Below are 14,564 nucleotides of genomic sequence, written 5' to 3' on the forward strand. Positions count from 1 at the left end.
TCTGCCTTATTTTTGTTTGCAATATCTCTGATCAGTCTCTGTTAAGAATCAATGTATATTCTTTCACAATCCCATTTAGAAGATTTGTTAACTCATTTCTCTAGTGATTTGTTCAGTCTCATATTTCCCTTTTTATCTTCCTGTTGAGGGATACTGAAGTCTTTTATCATTCTTGTGTTACTGTATATGCCTTTTCATAGATCAGGTAGTATTTTTTTTTTGGTGAAGCAATTGGGGTTAAATGACTTGTCCAGGGTCACACTGCTAGTAAGTGTTATGTGTCTGAGGTCACATTTGAACTCAGGTCCTCCTGACTCCAGGGCAGGTACTCTATACAGTGTGCTACCTAGCTGCCCTTCAGGTAGCTTTTTCTTTGTGAATTTTGATGCGAAGTATTCGGAGCATTTCAATTTATTAGTTTGTTGCCTATGGTTCCTTTTGCCACAATGTAGTTTCCTATTCATTTTTTAAAGTAATTTGTTTTAGGTTTGTCAGATAGCATGACTCTAATTCCTGCTTTTGGGGATTCCGTAGATGCACAGCAAATATTTTTCTAGACCTTCAGTTTTATTTTGTGTCTAATTTTTTTTTCTGTTATATGCTTCTCATAAACAGACTTATTTAATCTGACAGATATTTTTCATTTTGTTGGATTGTTTATTGGATCACATTTATTGCTACAGTTTAGTTTATTTTCCTCCATTTTTCTCTAACAAAGTTTTTAGGCTTTTTTGCCATTTATAAATACAATATTACATTCCTTCAGTTACTTTAATTTCTTTTTGAGATGGTCCTATCCCATTAGCTCTCTTTCCCTCATAACCAATGCCCTAATCATGTTACTCCCTTTTCCCTTGGGGTTTTGCTTATTGGCTCCTTTTTCTTTCTTGATTTTAATATGTTTATTTAATTCCATCCCTCTCACCTTCATTTTTCTATTAGTTAGATTTCCCTTTTCCTTTGCTTCCCTTCAATGAATACTGCTCATTAGTTTGCTGTTAACCCTTTTAATTTCATTTTTTGAAACTGAGGCAAATAGGGTGATGTGACTTGTCTAGGGTCACCCAATTAATAAATGTCTGAGGCCATATTTGAGCTTAGGATAAGTCTACACACACACACACACACACACACACACACACACACACACACACACACAGTCCCTCCCTCACTCACTCAATCCTGTACTCTAGTCTCTATTCATGAAATCATAGCTTCCAAAGTACCTTTCTAGGCATTTTCTGACACTGCTTTTTCCATTGTGCTTCACTCACAGAACAAGGCCAACTCCTGCAGATGAGAGAAAAGACACTCCCCCATGACAGGCTTCCTCCCTCATCCCCCAACCCCATCAACACATCCCTAATTATTCAGCCTCTTATTGATCTACATTCAGACCCCCTGGTCAAAAATCTCCTCTCTACATCCATGTCTTTCCATTTTCCCATCTGGTAAATTGGGAGTTCCAAATATGTCCTTCCCAAGATAGGTCAAGTGGTATTTTCACTCACCAAATCTTCCAAACCAAACCCAGTCCAAAGTCTCCATCTCCCTTGACAGAGCATTTCTCTTCACCAGCAGAAACTTTCAACAGTAGAGTTTTCTCCAACTTTTACTTCCCCATGTCTTCACCCAATGTTCTCCTCCTAGACCACCAGTCACCTGTGTCTTGACTTGTTCTATGTACAGTACATACTCATCTCCCCCAATCTATTTTTATTCATGCTCCCATTTTGTAATATACACCCACAAAAAACATTTCTTCACCTGTAGGCAGAGCACCATCACATTCTGCCCATCATGCCCAAGTCACCTCTTTACTGTTGCCTCAAACTAACTTTCTCTTTCCTACTTTTTTACATTCTTTGCATGTTTAGTTTTTTTTTTCACCTTATCATGTTCTTCTGGGAGACCTATGATGCTAAAATGGAATCTTATTCTGTCCCTAAGTTCAGTATATTTTGTTTGGATAATAAGCATATTTTCTTAGAATATTTTTTTTTTGCTACTCTTCTTCGAGATTGTACTTTACTTCTGTGTATTTGTGTGTCCAATCTATTTTTCTCTTTTTGTATCTATGTTTGGACTTAGTTTTGAAGAGTACAGTTTTTCTATTCTGTCCATTATTTCTGCTGTGCAAGGTCATAAAATTTATTTCATAATTATCATTTCTTTTAAACCACTCAGAAACAGCATGTTATTTATTGTTCCATGTTCTCCAATTTCACAGGATTCTCTTTCTTATCAAGTGCTGGAAAATTTTGTTCTCCTATATATATTCATAGATTATGAACTCATTTACCAGCTGTAGAGACTATTTCTTTCTTCTGAATGTTTTCCTTTTTGGTTTATCTGCTTATGTTCAAGATCTTTGAATTTTCTTCTTCCTGAGATTTTTGGTATTTTCAGGAGGGTTTTCTGATATTATTTTTTTCTTTTTGCTCACTTCTGACACCCTTCTCTCTGAAGGGTGTCAGAAGTTTCCTGGGGAAACTGAATCTCAAAGTGTTTCAGTCTCCTATGCTGGGCCATTCTCAGTACACAAGTCTCTACTTCAAGTGACCTTCATGGGAACAAAACTGACCCTATCTTGATACATGTATCTTCAAAGTACATTTGAGTACTACACAGCTCCAGTTCCACAACCAACACTGTCTCACACTCCCCCCTCAACCACACAGTGTTGTCCCTCACCATGCACCCTTCCTCCATGCCCATGTTTCTCTGTTCCTCAGTTCTCTATCCCACAAGTACTAGAAGGCTAATTTCTATATGTGGGGCCTCCAAGGCTATGGAAGGAAGGCAAGGTGTGGGTGTGCTATCGAGCTCTATTTCAAGCCCAGACATGTTTTTCCCCTTTCCCATTCTTCCTAGCTCTTCTGCAGAGATCTTTTGTGGTCCCACAAGCTTCCATAGCAGTGCCTTGGCACTAGTTTTCAGTCCCAACCCTGAAGAAGACTTCCACAACCTGTGGTGCCTAAGCCAGACTTTTGCAAGGCAATGGAAATAGGGACTAGTGTGGGGGCTGGGAAAGGAATCCTGTAATAACTCAGCTTAGATGCCATTTTACAGTTTGGTTTCCCTTTATTTAACCTTTTTTTTGGGGGGGGTGTCCTAAAACATGGAGATGGCTAAAGTTGCTTTATCTTTGGTGCATAATTGCTGTTTTGGAGAGGTCTAAGTGGGCAAGATAATCAGAAAAATTTTATCTTCTATCTTGTTGATCACAAACCATCTCTCAATCCATTTTAATTTGCAATTCAATTCTGGCCTGTTATCATTTTGATAGAAGATGAAGTCTGGAAAACTGGAGGCTTCCAGGGAAAGATAATAAGTTCAATTTTAATTACGTTGATTTTAAGATTATCTCAAAGACATAGTTTGAAATGTGCTTTAGGAAACTCATGATGCAGTAATAAAGTCCCTAAAGTTTAGGGGAAACTTTAGAGAAAGACAAATATACAGATGACAGTTATCTATATAGAGATGATAATTAAACTCATGGGAGTTGAGGTTACCAAGAAAGTATAGAGGGGTAAAGAAAAGGACCAAGACAAAACCCTGGAAAAACTCAGGGGACTTTATGTGGATCATGAGCCAATGAAATATTCTACAGACCACTAGAAAAAGAGAATAAACATAAGTGCCTAGTATGTACCAGGCACTATGCTCTGAAACTAGACTTGAACACAGGTCCTCCTTAGTCCTGGGCCAACACTCTGTCTATTGGACCATCAAGCAAAAAACAAATGAGTTCAGAGAAGAGATTGCAAGTTTGGCACAGAAGATATATAGTAATAAGAAGGGAGTTTCTATTATTGAGAAATCTGATAAAAACAAAAGCAATACAGAAAATAATTTCTAGCCTTGCTTTGGTGATAATTTCATCCTTGAAAATGTGGAAGAACCAATAAAGGTGAAATTATGTTTAGCTCTTATTGTTGTTAACAGGGAAAATTGGTCACTGGGATAGAAATTATAAACTCTTAGGAGGAAGTGACTAGTCCCTTTTATTGTCTGTGATAGGGAAGAAATTTGGGCAAGGAAGACATGCATGGTAGACTCAGTTTTCAAAGAGTTAAAAAAAAAGATAGGTAGGTACTTGTGGAATAAAATGCTGCAGAGGAAGTCACCCAAGGACAGTTAAGAGATGCTTAAGAATTTAATTCTTAGGTCAAAAACAGAAAAATTCCAATACAGAAGAAAGAACTGTTTGAGGAGAGTGATGTTATGTACAAAAACCTCAACAACCAATTTAGACTGGGGAGTACAAAAAGCATACAGAAGGTGGAAAATGAATATATAAGCAAGGTAGCATTGTGTAAAAATAAAGCTCAGAATGAAATGTGTCCAAGATAAGAGTCTAAAGGAAACAAAAAGCTCTTTTTAACCTAATTCAACAATTAAAAAGAAAAAAGAGGCTCAAAGAACATACTGGGAATTGTGATCACTGAACCACTTTAAGTGAAGTACAAGACTGAAAAAGGGCAAATGTTGCCCTAGAAACAGATTTTGAAAAATAAGGGCCAGTGAGGTCATTGTTTTCAGAAAAGAATTATTAAAGAATTGATTTCTGAGAATGACGTAGTAATAACAAAGAGTGAGCATGGCTTCAGAAGGAACAAGGCACTTTCATGTATGCTCATTTTTGGGTACTGTGGTTTACAAAAGACTCTGGAAACCTGGAATGTCCAAAAGAGAATATCCAATATGATAAATAGTCTAAAGTTCAGGTCATATGAAAAATGCTTGAAAGAAACTGGAGAACAGAAAACTTAGGAGAGACAAAATGTCATCTTAATTACAGGGCTGTCTCATGGGAAAGAGACTAGATTTCTTCCATTTTTCTCACAGGGAAGAACCAGTTGAAATCATAAAAAGACAAATTTAAGCCTGATCTCAGAAAAAAAAAACATTTACTAAAAAATAGAGCTGTCCAAAAGTATACTACTGGCTAGAGAAACAATAGGTTCCCTTTTCTTGGATATATTATTAATTATTTGGTGAATGTTTTTGTGTATGGATTAGATTACATTACTCATGAAACTCCCTTCTAAATCTCAAAATCTGGGATCCATTTTCTTTTTTTAATAGGATTATTAACTTAGCAGATGAGGGGACTGATGTAAATAGAGTAAAGCTTATGATAAGGTATCACACTTGATGTCATTTATGCCTCCAACTTTATGGAAAAATTGGACAGCTATAGGTTAGACAATAACATAAAATAAAATGCCTGTAACTGAAAGAGTTGTTAATGGCTTAATGTTAATGTGTACTGGGCTGACTTTAATTATAGGAAATTTGGTAATGATAAATGTAAAGTCTTATATTTGGTTAAAAACAACTTCATAATCATGGGATGTTGGTTGTTGTTTAGTCATTTTATCAACTGTGTTTGACTTTTCATGACACCATTTGAGTTTTCTTGGCAAAGATACTGGAATGGTTTGTCATTTCCTTCTCTAGCTCATTTTACCAATGAAGAAATTGAGACCAACAGGTTTAAATGACTTGCCCAGGGTCACAAAGCTAGGAAATATCTGAGGCCAGATTTCAACTTGAACTCTATCCACCCAGCTGCCCCAATAGGATGCTGAAGTCATGCTTTAAAAAAAGATTCACAAGTTTTAGTTAACTGCCTGTTAAATAAGTCAACGTAATGTGGTAGCTAAAAAAGTTAATGAGATATTTAATTATATTAAGAAACACATAGCTACCAAGAATGAGGAGATAGTCCCTGAATACTCTGCTCAGAGTCCATGTCTGGAGTACTATATTCAGTGCTGGGAGCCACTTTTTACAAAGGATTTCGATAAATGGTATAGTATTGTTTACTTCAGTTTCTGTAAAATGATGTAGAGAAAGAAATGGCAAACTACTCCAGTATCTTTGCCAAGAAAATCCCAAATGGTTTCACGAAAAGTCAAACACAATTGAAAAACAACTGAACAACAAAAACATGAAGACGAAGGCAAGATGATGAATGGACTACATTACACAGGGATCATTTTGAAGGGGATAAGGATGTTTTTTTTTTCTGGATGGAAAGGTAGAGGTGATGACTCAGGGAACTAGAGAAGGTGCTGGAGACTTAAGGAGAGGAGCAAAGGGAAAAAATAAGTTTGGGGAAATGCCACCGAAGGAAGGGGGAAAGAGAATCCAAAAATGAATAAAATTAGCATACCACAATATGGGGCCTCTGAAATCAGATATCATGAATCTATAATGGATTTATGCAGCATGTGTGTGATTTTCTTCAGCAACATAGCTCACTCTTATAAACAAAGATGGTTGATTAGTAATGCCACAATGGCAGGATGGGAAAAAAAGGAAAACATTTACTAAGTACCTACTATGCCAGACACTGTGCTAAGTCCTTTACATTTTATCTGATACTCAGAACAACCTGGTAAGGAGGTTTTATTATGATGCCCATTTTACAGCTGAGAAAACTAAGGCAGACAAAGGTGAAAGAAATTTCCAGCATCATTGTCTGGTAACTAAACAAAAGCTCAAAGTTAGCATCAGTTCTATGAAAAGAGTGAGATCAGGAAGATGAACTGAAATAATCGTGGTAAAAAAGTGATGCAAGAGGAAGAAATGGAAGGACAGAAGATTATGATCAAAGACAGGAATTTAAAAATTCAAAATACTTCAGATGATGGGAAGACCTAAGATATTCGTGGTGTCAGTGTGAGGCTCAGAAAAGACTGATGTATACCAAAGTATATACTGAAGATTCCAGAATGTAAGTTGGGTGAGAAAAACAATAAACTTTTTGAAAAAGAATAAAAAATGACCTTTAAACTAGAATTTTCATAAGCAGAAAAAATTATAAATTATACTAACTAGAACCTCTTTCCATTTGGAGATTGTGTTAGGCATAACAGTAGCAAATATCTTAAGAAAATGTGTATTTTTAGTTTTACGCTTCACTTGACAGTACTAATGAAGTTTAATTCTTCTAAATAAATGTATTCATATTTATCTAGGAATTGTGCATGATCTTAACATGTATGTGTATGTATGTATGTATAGATACAGAGATTCCTTATTGGAAGGGCCTTTCTTTAAATATTAACTTTACTCTGCTAAATCAAAATTTTAAAGTCAACAATTAACAATGAAGAATGAAAAACTTTTCAGTTAATTGCGTAAGTAAAATGTTGTAGAACAACACTAGTAAAACTCCACCTATTTTCTCAAATTACCTTAAGACCACCCTTGAGATATACATTTAATTCTCATAAAGATTTTGTAAAGAAGAAAAAGTAGTCATAAAAAGTATGCATGAAAGAACAGGTTAGAAGTTATTTAAGTTCATATGGCCATTCAGACTATCTGGTCAAACTTAAACCTTAGTAAGAACCCCCACTGTAACTTCCTCAGTTGTGGAGAAGGGGTGTATAGAGAATGTAAGAACTTACTATATTCTATCATACAATTGAATTTCTACATTCAAAGGGGGAGGGATGCTGTGGAGAAAGAAAGGGTCATCACATGATAATGTGATAATTTTAGAGTTTGGTTTTTTTTTATTTGTTTGCATTTGGAAAAATAGGACAATCATATACTTAGTAAAAAATTTATTCTAGGGATAATGCATTAGGAACACAATGCAGTCTGGGTATTCTGGTACATGTTTAATAACTAGTTTTAACATTTTCTCCCTAACTTTTAAGTCTAGACGATGAAAAAACAAACAAACAAACAAAAAACAGGGAAACCCTAAATTGTAACATTTCAAAATTTTGAGGAATAAGTACTCACAGTTAAAATTTAACAACTGGTTCTCTCAAGGTATGAGCTGCTTGATCAAGCCATACCCAGTCTGCCCCTAAACAATTATACAAATACAGATAGTGTCCTATGTGAACGTCAGAGTAAAATCCTCTTGCAATAATATTTATCTAGGTAGCAATTTCACCAGAGATGTTTTTCTATTCTTTTTTGGACTTTCCCCTCATATTTCCTTTCTCCCTTCTTGATACATATTGAGAAATGATTCTTCAACAAACCCAAGCGTTCATATTCTTTGGCACTGCTTTTTAAATTATTTCAGCCAATCATGTGCTATTACAAAAAGTGATGATACAAATATTTTTATCATATATGTTGACTTTCTTCTTATCAACAACCTTCTTAAGATTTTAAGTCTAGAAGTTGAATCTCTGGGTTAAAAAGATATGGACATTTTTAGCATTTTCTTCATATGATTTCAAATTGCTTTCCAAAATGGCTATACTGATTCACAGCTCTACTAACAATGCATTTCTCTTATTATTAGTGATTTAGAGAATTCTTTCATGTTTGTTAATGTCAATTCTTCTTTTGAAAATGTAGTTCACACTATTTGACTCCATACGAATTGGGGTGTGGTTTTTGGTCACATTATGTGTGTGTACATATAAAATCTGTTAATTTGGAGCTCTGCATCTGATATTAATGTATGTTAATGGTGATTTCCTTTCTGGTGGCTTTTTTGTTCATTAATCCCATGCGCTATGATGAAATAGTTCAATAACAATTTCTTTTTAGGCATGTTATTATACTTCTTAAATTACTAAGATGAGAATTCTTGATTTTTGCCTTGTTCAGATACATTTTCTGACCTCATACGTTTTCACCTATGACCTTTTGTGCACTGCTTTTCTACCTATTATTTCTGTGCTATATACTCCAACTAGCATGTAAATCCCTTAAAAGCAAGGACTATCATATTTTAGTCTTTTTATCCCCTCGCTCAATCTAATATTATAAAGTGTACAAAGTACTATGAAACATAAGTTAAAATTATAAAAATTTAGATCTGTCTTCTTATCTATTAAATTGCAAAGGTAAAATTTCTATAGCACTTTAAGATATGTAAATGTACTATGTTATGTCATTTGATGCTAACAACAGCCCCATAAAGTAAGCATTACTTTTATTATTTCTGCTTTAGAGATTAGGAAACAGGATAAGAAATTAGAAAATATTGTGAGAGCAGTGATTGATATGCGAGCAGTGCTAGTCTTTCTTAAAAGATATTGTAACAATCTGCAAGATTTAGTTAGATTAAGGGACTATCAATCTATTAAATAAGCTTTTATGAGTCAACGGCTCTTCCCTGACATTTCTGACTGGATCAGTGGATCCAGATCAGCAAAGCCTTGTAGGTGTCAAAGTAGAGTTCCAGGGATGCAAAATTGCTTTTGTTAACTATTAGGAAGTCTACAATCATCTCATGGACAATCCATGGAAGCAAATTTAGGTTTAATATAAAGAAAAACAAGCATTCCCTCATGCCTCCAATGCACTATCTTCTAATCTCCCTTCCTCTAGAAGTTTTGAAGCAAAGAATGGATGATTTTTTGGTCTGTTATTTGTATGAGGAATTCTGTCTAAGATGTTTTGCAATTCTGAGACTTTATGATTATGTGACCAGATATTTTTAAAAGTCCATTCTAATTTTTAATTGCAATGATACTAGCCTATATATACGTAATAAGCAGAAAGGACTACTCATCCTTTTGACCACTTTGATGAATCTCTGATCTCATCAATTTGGGTATTTTCTCTCGTTATAGAGATGGCAGTTCACTAATGTCTTTTCATTATCTGCTATTCACGTCTACCCAAACAGATTGGTTACCTTTCCCTAGTTTTCCTGACACTGAATGCATGATCCCTCTAAGTTTGCTATCAGAAAAGTCCACTTTTGCTGGAGCAGAATATATTATGTGTCCGCTGAAGTAAAAAAAAAAGCAGGGGTAGCAATTCTGATCTCAGACAAAGCAAAAGCAAAAATAGATCTAATCAAAAGAGATAAGTAAGGAAACTACATCCTGCTAAAAGGCACCACAGAAAATGAAGTAATATCATTACCAAACATATATGCCTTAAATAATAAATAGAATATATCTAAAACCTTCAGCAAGCATTATATGTAATGGGGACAGGCTAGAAGCATTTCCAGTAAGATCGGGGGTGAAACAAGGATGTCCATTATCACCACTGTTATTCAATATTGTAATGGAAACCTTAGCTTTAGTAATGAGAGAAGAAAAATAAATTGAAGGGATTACAATAGGCAAAGAAGAAACAAAGTATCACTCTTTGCAGATGACATGATGATATACTTAGAGAATCCTAGAGAATCAAGTAAAAAACTACTTGAAATAATAAACAACTTTAGCAAAATTGCAGGTTATAAAATAAACCCACATAAATCAACAGCATTTCTATATATTACCAACAAAGCCCAACAGCAAGAGATAGAAAGAGAAATCCCATTTAAACTTACTGTAGACATTATCAAATATTTAGGAGTCTACTTCCCAAAACAAACCCAGGAACTCTATGAACACAATTACAAAACACTTTTCACACAAATAAAATCTGATCTAAATAATTGGAAAAACATCAGTTGCTCATTGTAGGCCTAGCTAATGTAAAAAAATGGCAATTCTATCAAAGCTAATTTACTTATTCAGTGCCATACCAATCAAACTACCAAAAAATTAATTTAGAGAGTTAGAAAAAAAAAATAACAAGATTCATTTGGAAAAACAAAAGGTCCAGAATATCAGAGGAACTAATAAAAAGAAATGCAGGAGAAGTCCTAGTAATTCCAGATCTTAAATTGTATTATAAAGCAGCAATCATCAAAACTGCTTGGTATTGGCTAAGAAATGGGGGAGGTGGATCAGTGGAATAGGTTAAATATGCAAGACACAGTAGTCAATGACTATAGTAATCTAGTATTTGATAAACCCAAAGACCCCAGCTTCTGGGATAAGAACCCACTCTTTGGAAAAAAACTGCTAGGAAAACTGGAAAAGAGTATGGCAGAAACTAGGCATAGAGCAAAATCTCACACTATATACCAAAATAAAGTCAAAATGGGTCCATGACTTAGACATAAAGGCTGATACCATAAGTAAACTGGGAGAACAAGGAATAGTTTACCTATCAGATCTATGGAGAACAGAAGAATTCATGATCAAACAGGAGATAGAGAACATTAGGAAAAGCAAAATGTATGATTTTGATTACATTAAATCAGAAAGTTTTTACACAAACAAAGCCAATGCAACCAAGATTAGAAGGAAGGCAGAAAATTGGGAAATAATTTTTACAACCAGTCTCTCTGATAAAGGCTCCATTTCTAAAATATATAGAGAATTAACACAAATGTATAACAACACAAGCCATTGCCCAATTGATAAATGCTCAAAGGATATTAACATACTGTACTCAGGTGGAGAAATTAAAGCCATCTAAAGTCATATGAAAAAATGCTCTAAATCGCTATTGATTAGAGAAATGCAAATCAAAACAACTCTGAGGTACCACATCGTACCTATCAGATTGGCCAACATGACAAAACAGGAAAATGAGAAATGTTGGAGAAGATGTGGGAAAATTGGAACACTAATACATTGTTGGTGGAGTTGTGAAATGATCCAACCATTTTGGAGAACAATTTGGAACTATGCCCAAAGGGCTACAAAAATGTGCATACCCTTTGATCAGCAATAGCCCTTCTAGGGCTATATCCCAATGAGATCAAGCAAATGGGAAAAGGACCCACATGTACAAAAATATTCATAGCAGCTCTTTTTGTGGTGGCAAAGAATTGGAAATTGAGAGGACGCCCATCAATTGGGAATGGCTGAGCAAGTTGTGGTACATGAATGTAGTGGAATACTATTGTGCTATAAGAAATGATGAACAGGCTGACTTCAGAAAAAACCTGGAAAGACTTATATGGTCTGATGCTGAGTGAAGTGAGCAGAACCAAGAGGACTTTGTACACAATAACAGCCATGTTATGCGATGACTAATATTGTTAACGGAACCCTTCTCAGCATTACAAGGATCTAAGACATCTTCAGAGGCCTGGGATGGGAAATGCCGTCCACATCCAAAGAAAGAGCTATGGAAGTCGAATCGCTATCACTTATTTTTACCTTCTGTTGAGTTTTGTTTCATCTTTCTGATGGTTCCTCCTATTGGTTTTAATTTTTACTTGCAACTTCACTAATGTGAAAATATGTTTAATAGGAATGTAAACGTAAAGCCTATATCAGATTGTGCGCCATCTTGGGGAGGGTGAGGGGAAGGAAGGGGGAGAAAAATTTTCAACTCAAAAGCATATGGAAGTGATTGTTGATAAATCAAAATAAAAATTAATAAAAAAGAGAAAAGTCCACTTTTATATATAGTCCATGATTCAATAGGTGCGACGCACTTCAAATCTTTTAAGGAAATTATATTCCAATGACTCATAGCCACATACCATCACCAAAAGTAAATAATTGTTGAAAAAATAAGAACTTAATCCACAAAAGAGACTGCTGTCATTACACTGCACAGTTTCAAAAAGGCAAATCATGTCACTCTACTTTCCTACTCTTCAAATCTATGCCTAGTTTTTTGTTCAGTATCTGTCTAATACATAAGTGCTAACTGACCTACTCCAACTGTATAATTGTATAATTTAAGCCTAAACAACAGATATTCTTCATCTACTAGATTTTTCCTGTGGATAGTTAAGCCAAACTCTTGAACAAATATGAATCTCATTTAAGTGGCTCTGAAATGTTTTGGTGCTTGATGTAATGATGTTGCTCACAAAAAGGTACAGCTGAAGAATTTTATAAAGAAATCCCATCAGGACTCTCGTTGGATATCCTCCAGGTTAGTGGCAAAGACTTGGGAAACATTCATCTGTTTTATATGTTGGCTAATGTGAAACACTCACTGTAGAAATTTATTTTTGTTGTCAGATCTATCAATGAGTCTTGTAATATGGCAACAAAAACAAGAGAGATTCCTTGTTAGATCAGTTTTCAAAGCTGTACTGAATCAAATATTTTCAATAAACCATTGCTGCATCTTCTGTTCTTCTTTTATTCATGACAAAAAAGATGAGATTATATTTGCAAAACTCTGCCTATTTCCTTCACATACCATTAGCACAGAGAGCTTTAACGTATGTAAATTATTCTCATAAAGGTTTTGTTAAGATGAGAAAAGAAGTAGGACAGCAGTTGCTGATATATTCTTGGTGACTTCTTTCTAGAATAATAAAATCCATAATCATTTTATCAAGCCTTTGGTATTTTTCTGTCTTTCAGATACTTTGAAAATCAATCCTTTAGTGTCTTTAACCTGTGTCACTCTAGGATAAATATATGTGAAGTTCTGCCTATCATGTGTTCTCTTCTGTGCCATTTCACTTGGAATCATGGGAAATAAAAGTGTCTGTTAAAGAAATCTCAGAGATTGCAATTTTTGTTCATTTATTATATGCTCTTCAATTTAATTGCTAGAAGTCTTTATGATGGTCCTTCGTGTGATTTAGTTTTATTTGTTTTTTCCACTGAACTTTCTAGAAACATTAGCTTACTTATTACCTAAGAAGTTCTATGTTTTAGAAAATAAAATATAGGAAAACAATGTGTTCTATATTAATGTAAATTATACAAAAATAAACAACAGAAATGAAGTTTTGTTACTTTTAAGCTCAAAGAATGTGGAATAATCAAATAAGGTCTAAGCAAAATGGTATTATAATCCTTTTAAAAATTAACATGCTAAATAATTTCATTAATAGATGCTGGGTAATAAATACTACCAAGGGTATTAAAATATTAACATTTAAAAAATCTTTAATGAAATCTTTACACAACTTACATAGAAAACAAATCTGTTTTTAAAATTAAAGGTCAATGTATACCCTATCAATCTCAATGATCTAAACTACGGACTTAGTAGGTTCTGAAATGATGAAATCTTAATTTAAACTGTAACGTGACTTTAAATTTTGTCAATAATAAACCCACTGCTTCTCCTGCCAAGAAATTCACCTAACCCTAAGTAAATAGCTGACATCATATTACCAACATTTTTTGATCCTTACATAAATACAAAAGTTTACTTCTACATTAGACTCACTTTTTTTCTTTTTTTACGGTCATAGATGAAATGCTGGCCAGCTCATCCTTCTGCCCTTCACCACCACCTCCAGATTTGAATTCCATACTTTAATTACTTCTACATTATCATGTCCACCTGAACTAGTTCTTTTTTTCCCTTTGAACTTTTTTTCCCTAGAAAAGAGTATGAATTAAAAAAAATTTGAATCTGTAATATAGGGCTAATTATAAAGTAAACCAAAATAATTTCTCGTGTAATGTTACAGAAATGTTCCTATATTTCCTTCCAGGTTTAAATGCTAGATTTTTCCATGATCCTATCAAAAAAAGTTTTGCTTATTTAACATACATCATCCAAATAAGCAGGGCAGCACCTTTTTTAGAAAATTAAGTTTAAAATAAATATTTAAATTTAAAATAAATATTTTTCTGGTAAAATATTCACGTTTCAATTCAGAAAATATGTATTTCTGGAAAATGCACAAATTTTAGCTTTGTAAAGGACTTAAATGGGGCACTGCTTATTCTACAAAAAATTTAAACTTTAATACAATATTTTATAGATTCAAAGGAACATAGATTGAAAAATATTAAGTCATTATTACTACTCTTCTATAAGTACTCTGATTTCCTTTA

General features: G+C 34.1%; 1 pseudogene; it reads right to left on the reverse strand.

Annotated features, from left to right (window-relative positions):
- Nucleotides 1-14,564, reverse strand: part of LOC110203829 (transcriptional regulator ATRX-like) — a 236,255-nt pseudogene that overhangs the window by 193,822 nt on the left and 27,869 nt on the right.

This window comes from Phascolarctos cinereus, unplaced genomic scaffold, assembly GCF_003287225.1.
Source record: "Phascolarctos cinereus isolate Bilbo 61053 unplaced genomic scaffold, phaCin_HiC Scaffold_11;HRSCAF=466, whole genome shotgun sequence".
Lineage (NCBI taxonomy): Eukaryota > Metazoa > Chordata > Mammalia > Diprotodontia > Phascolarctidae > Phascolarctos > Phascolarctos cinereus.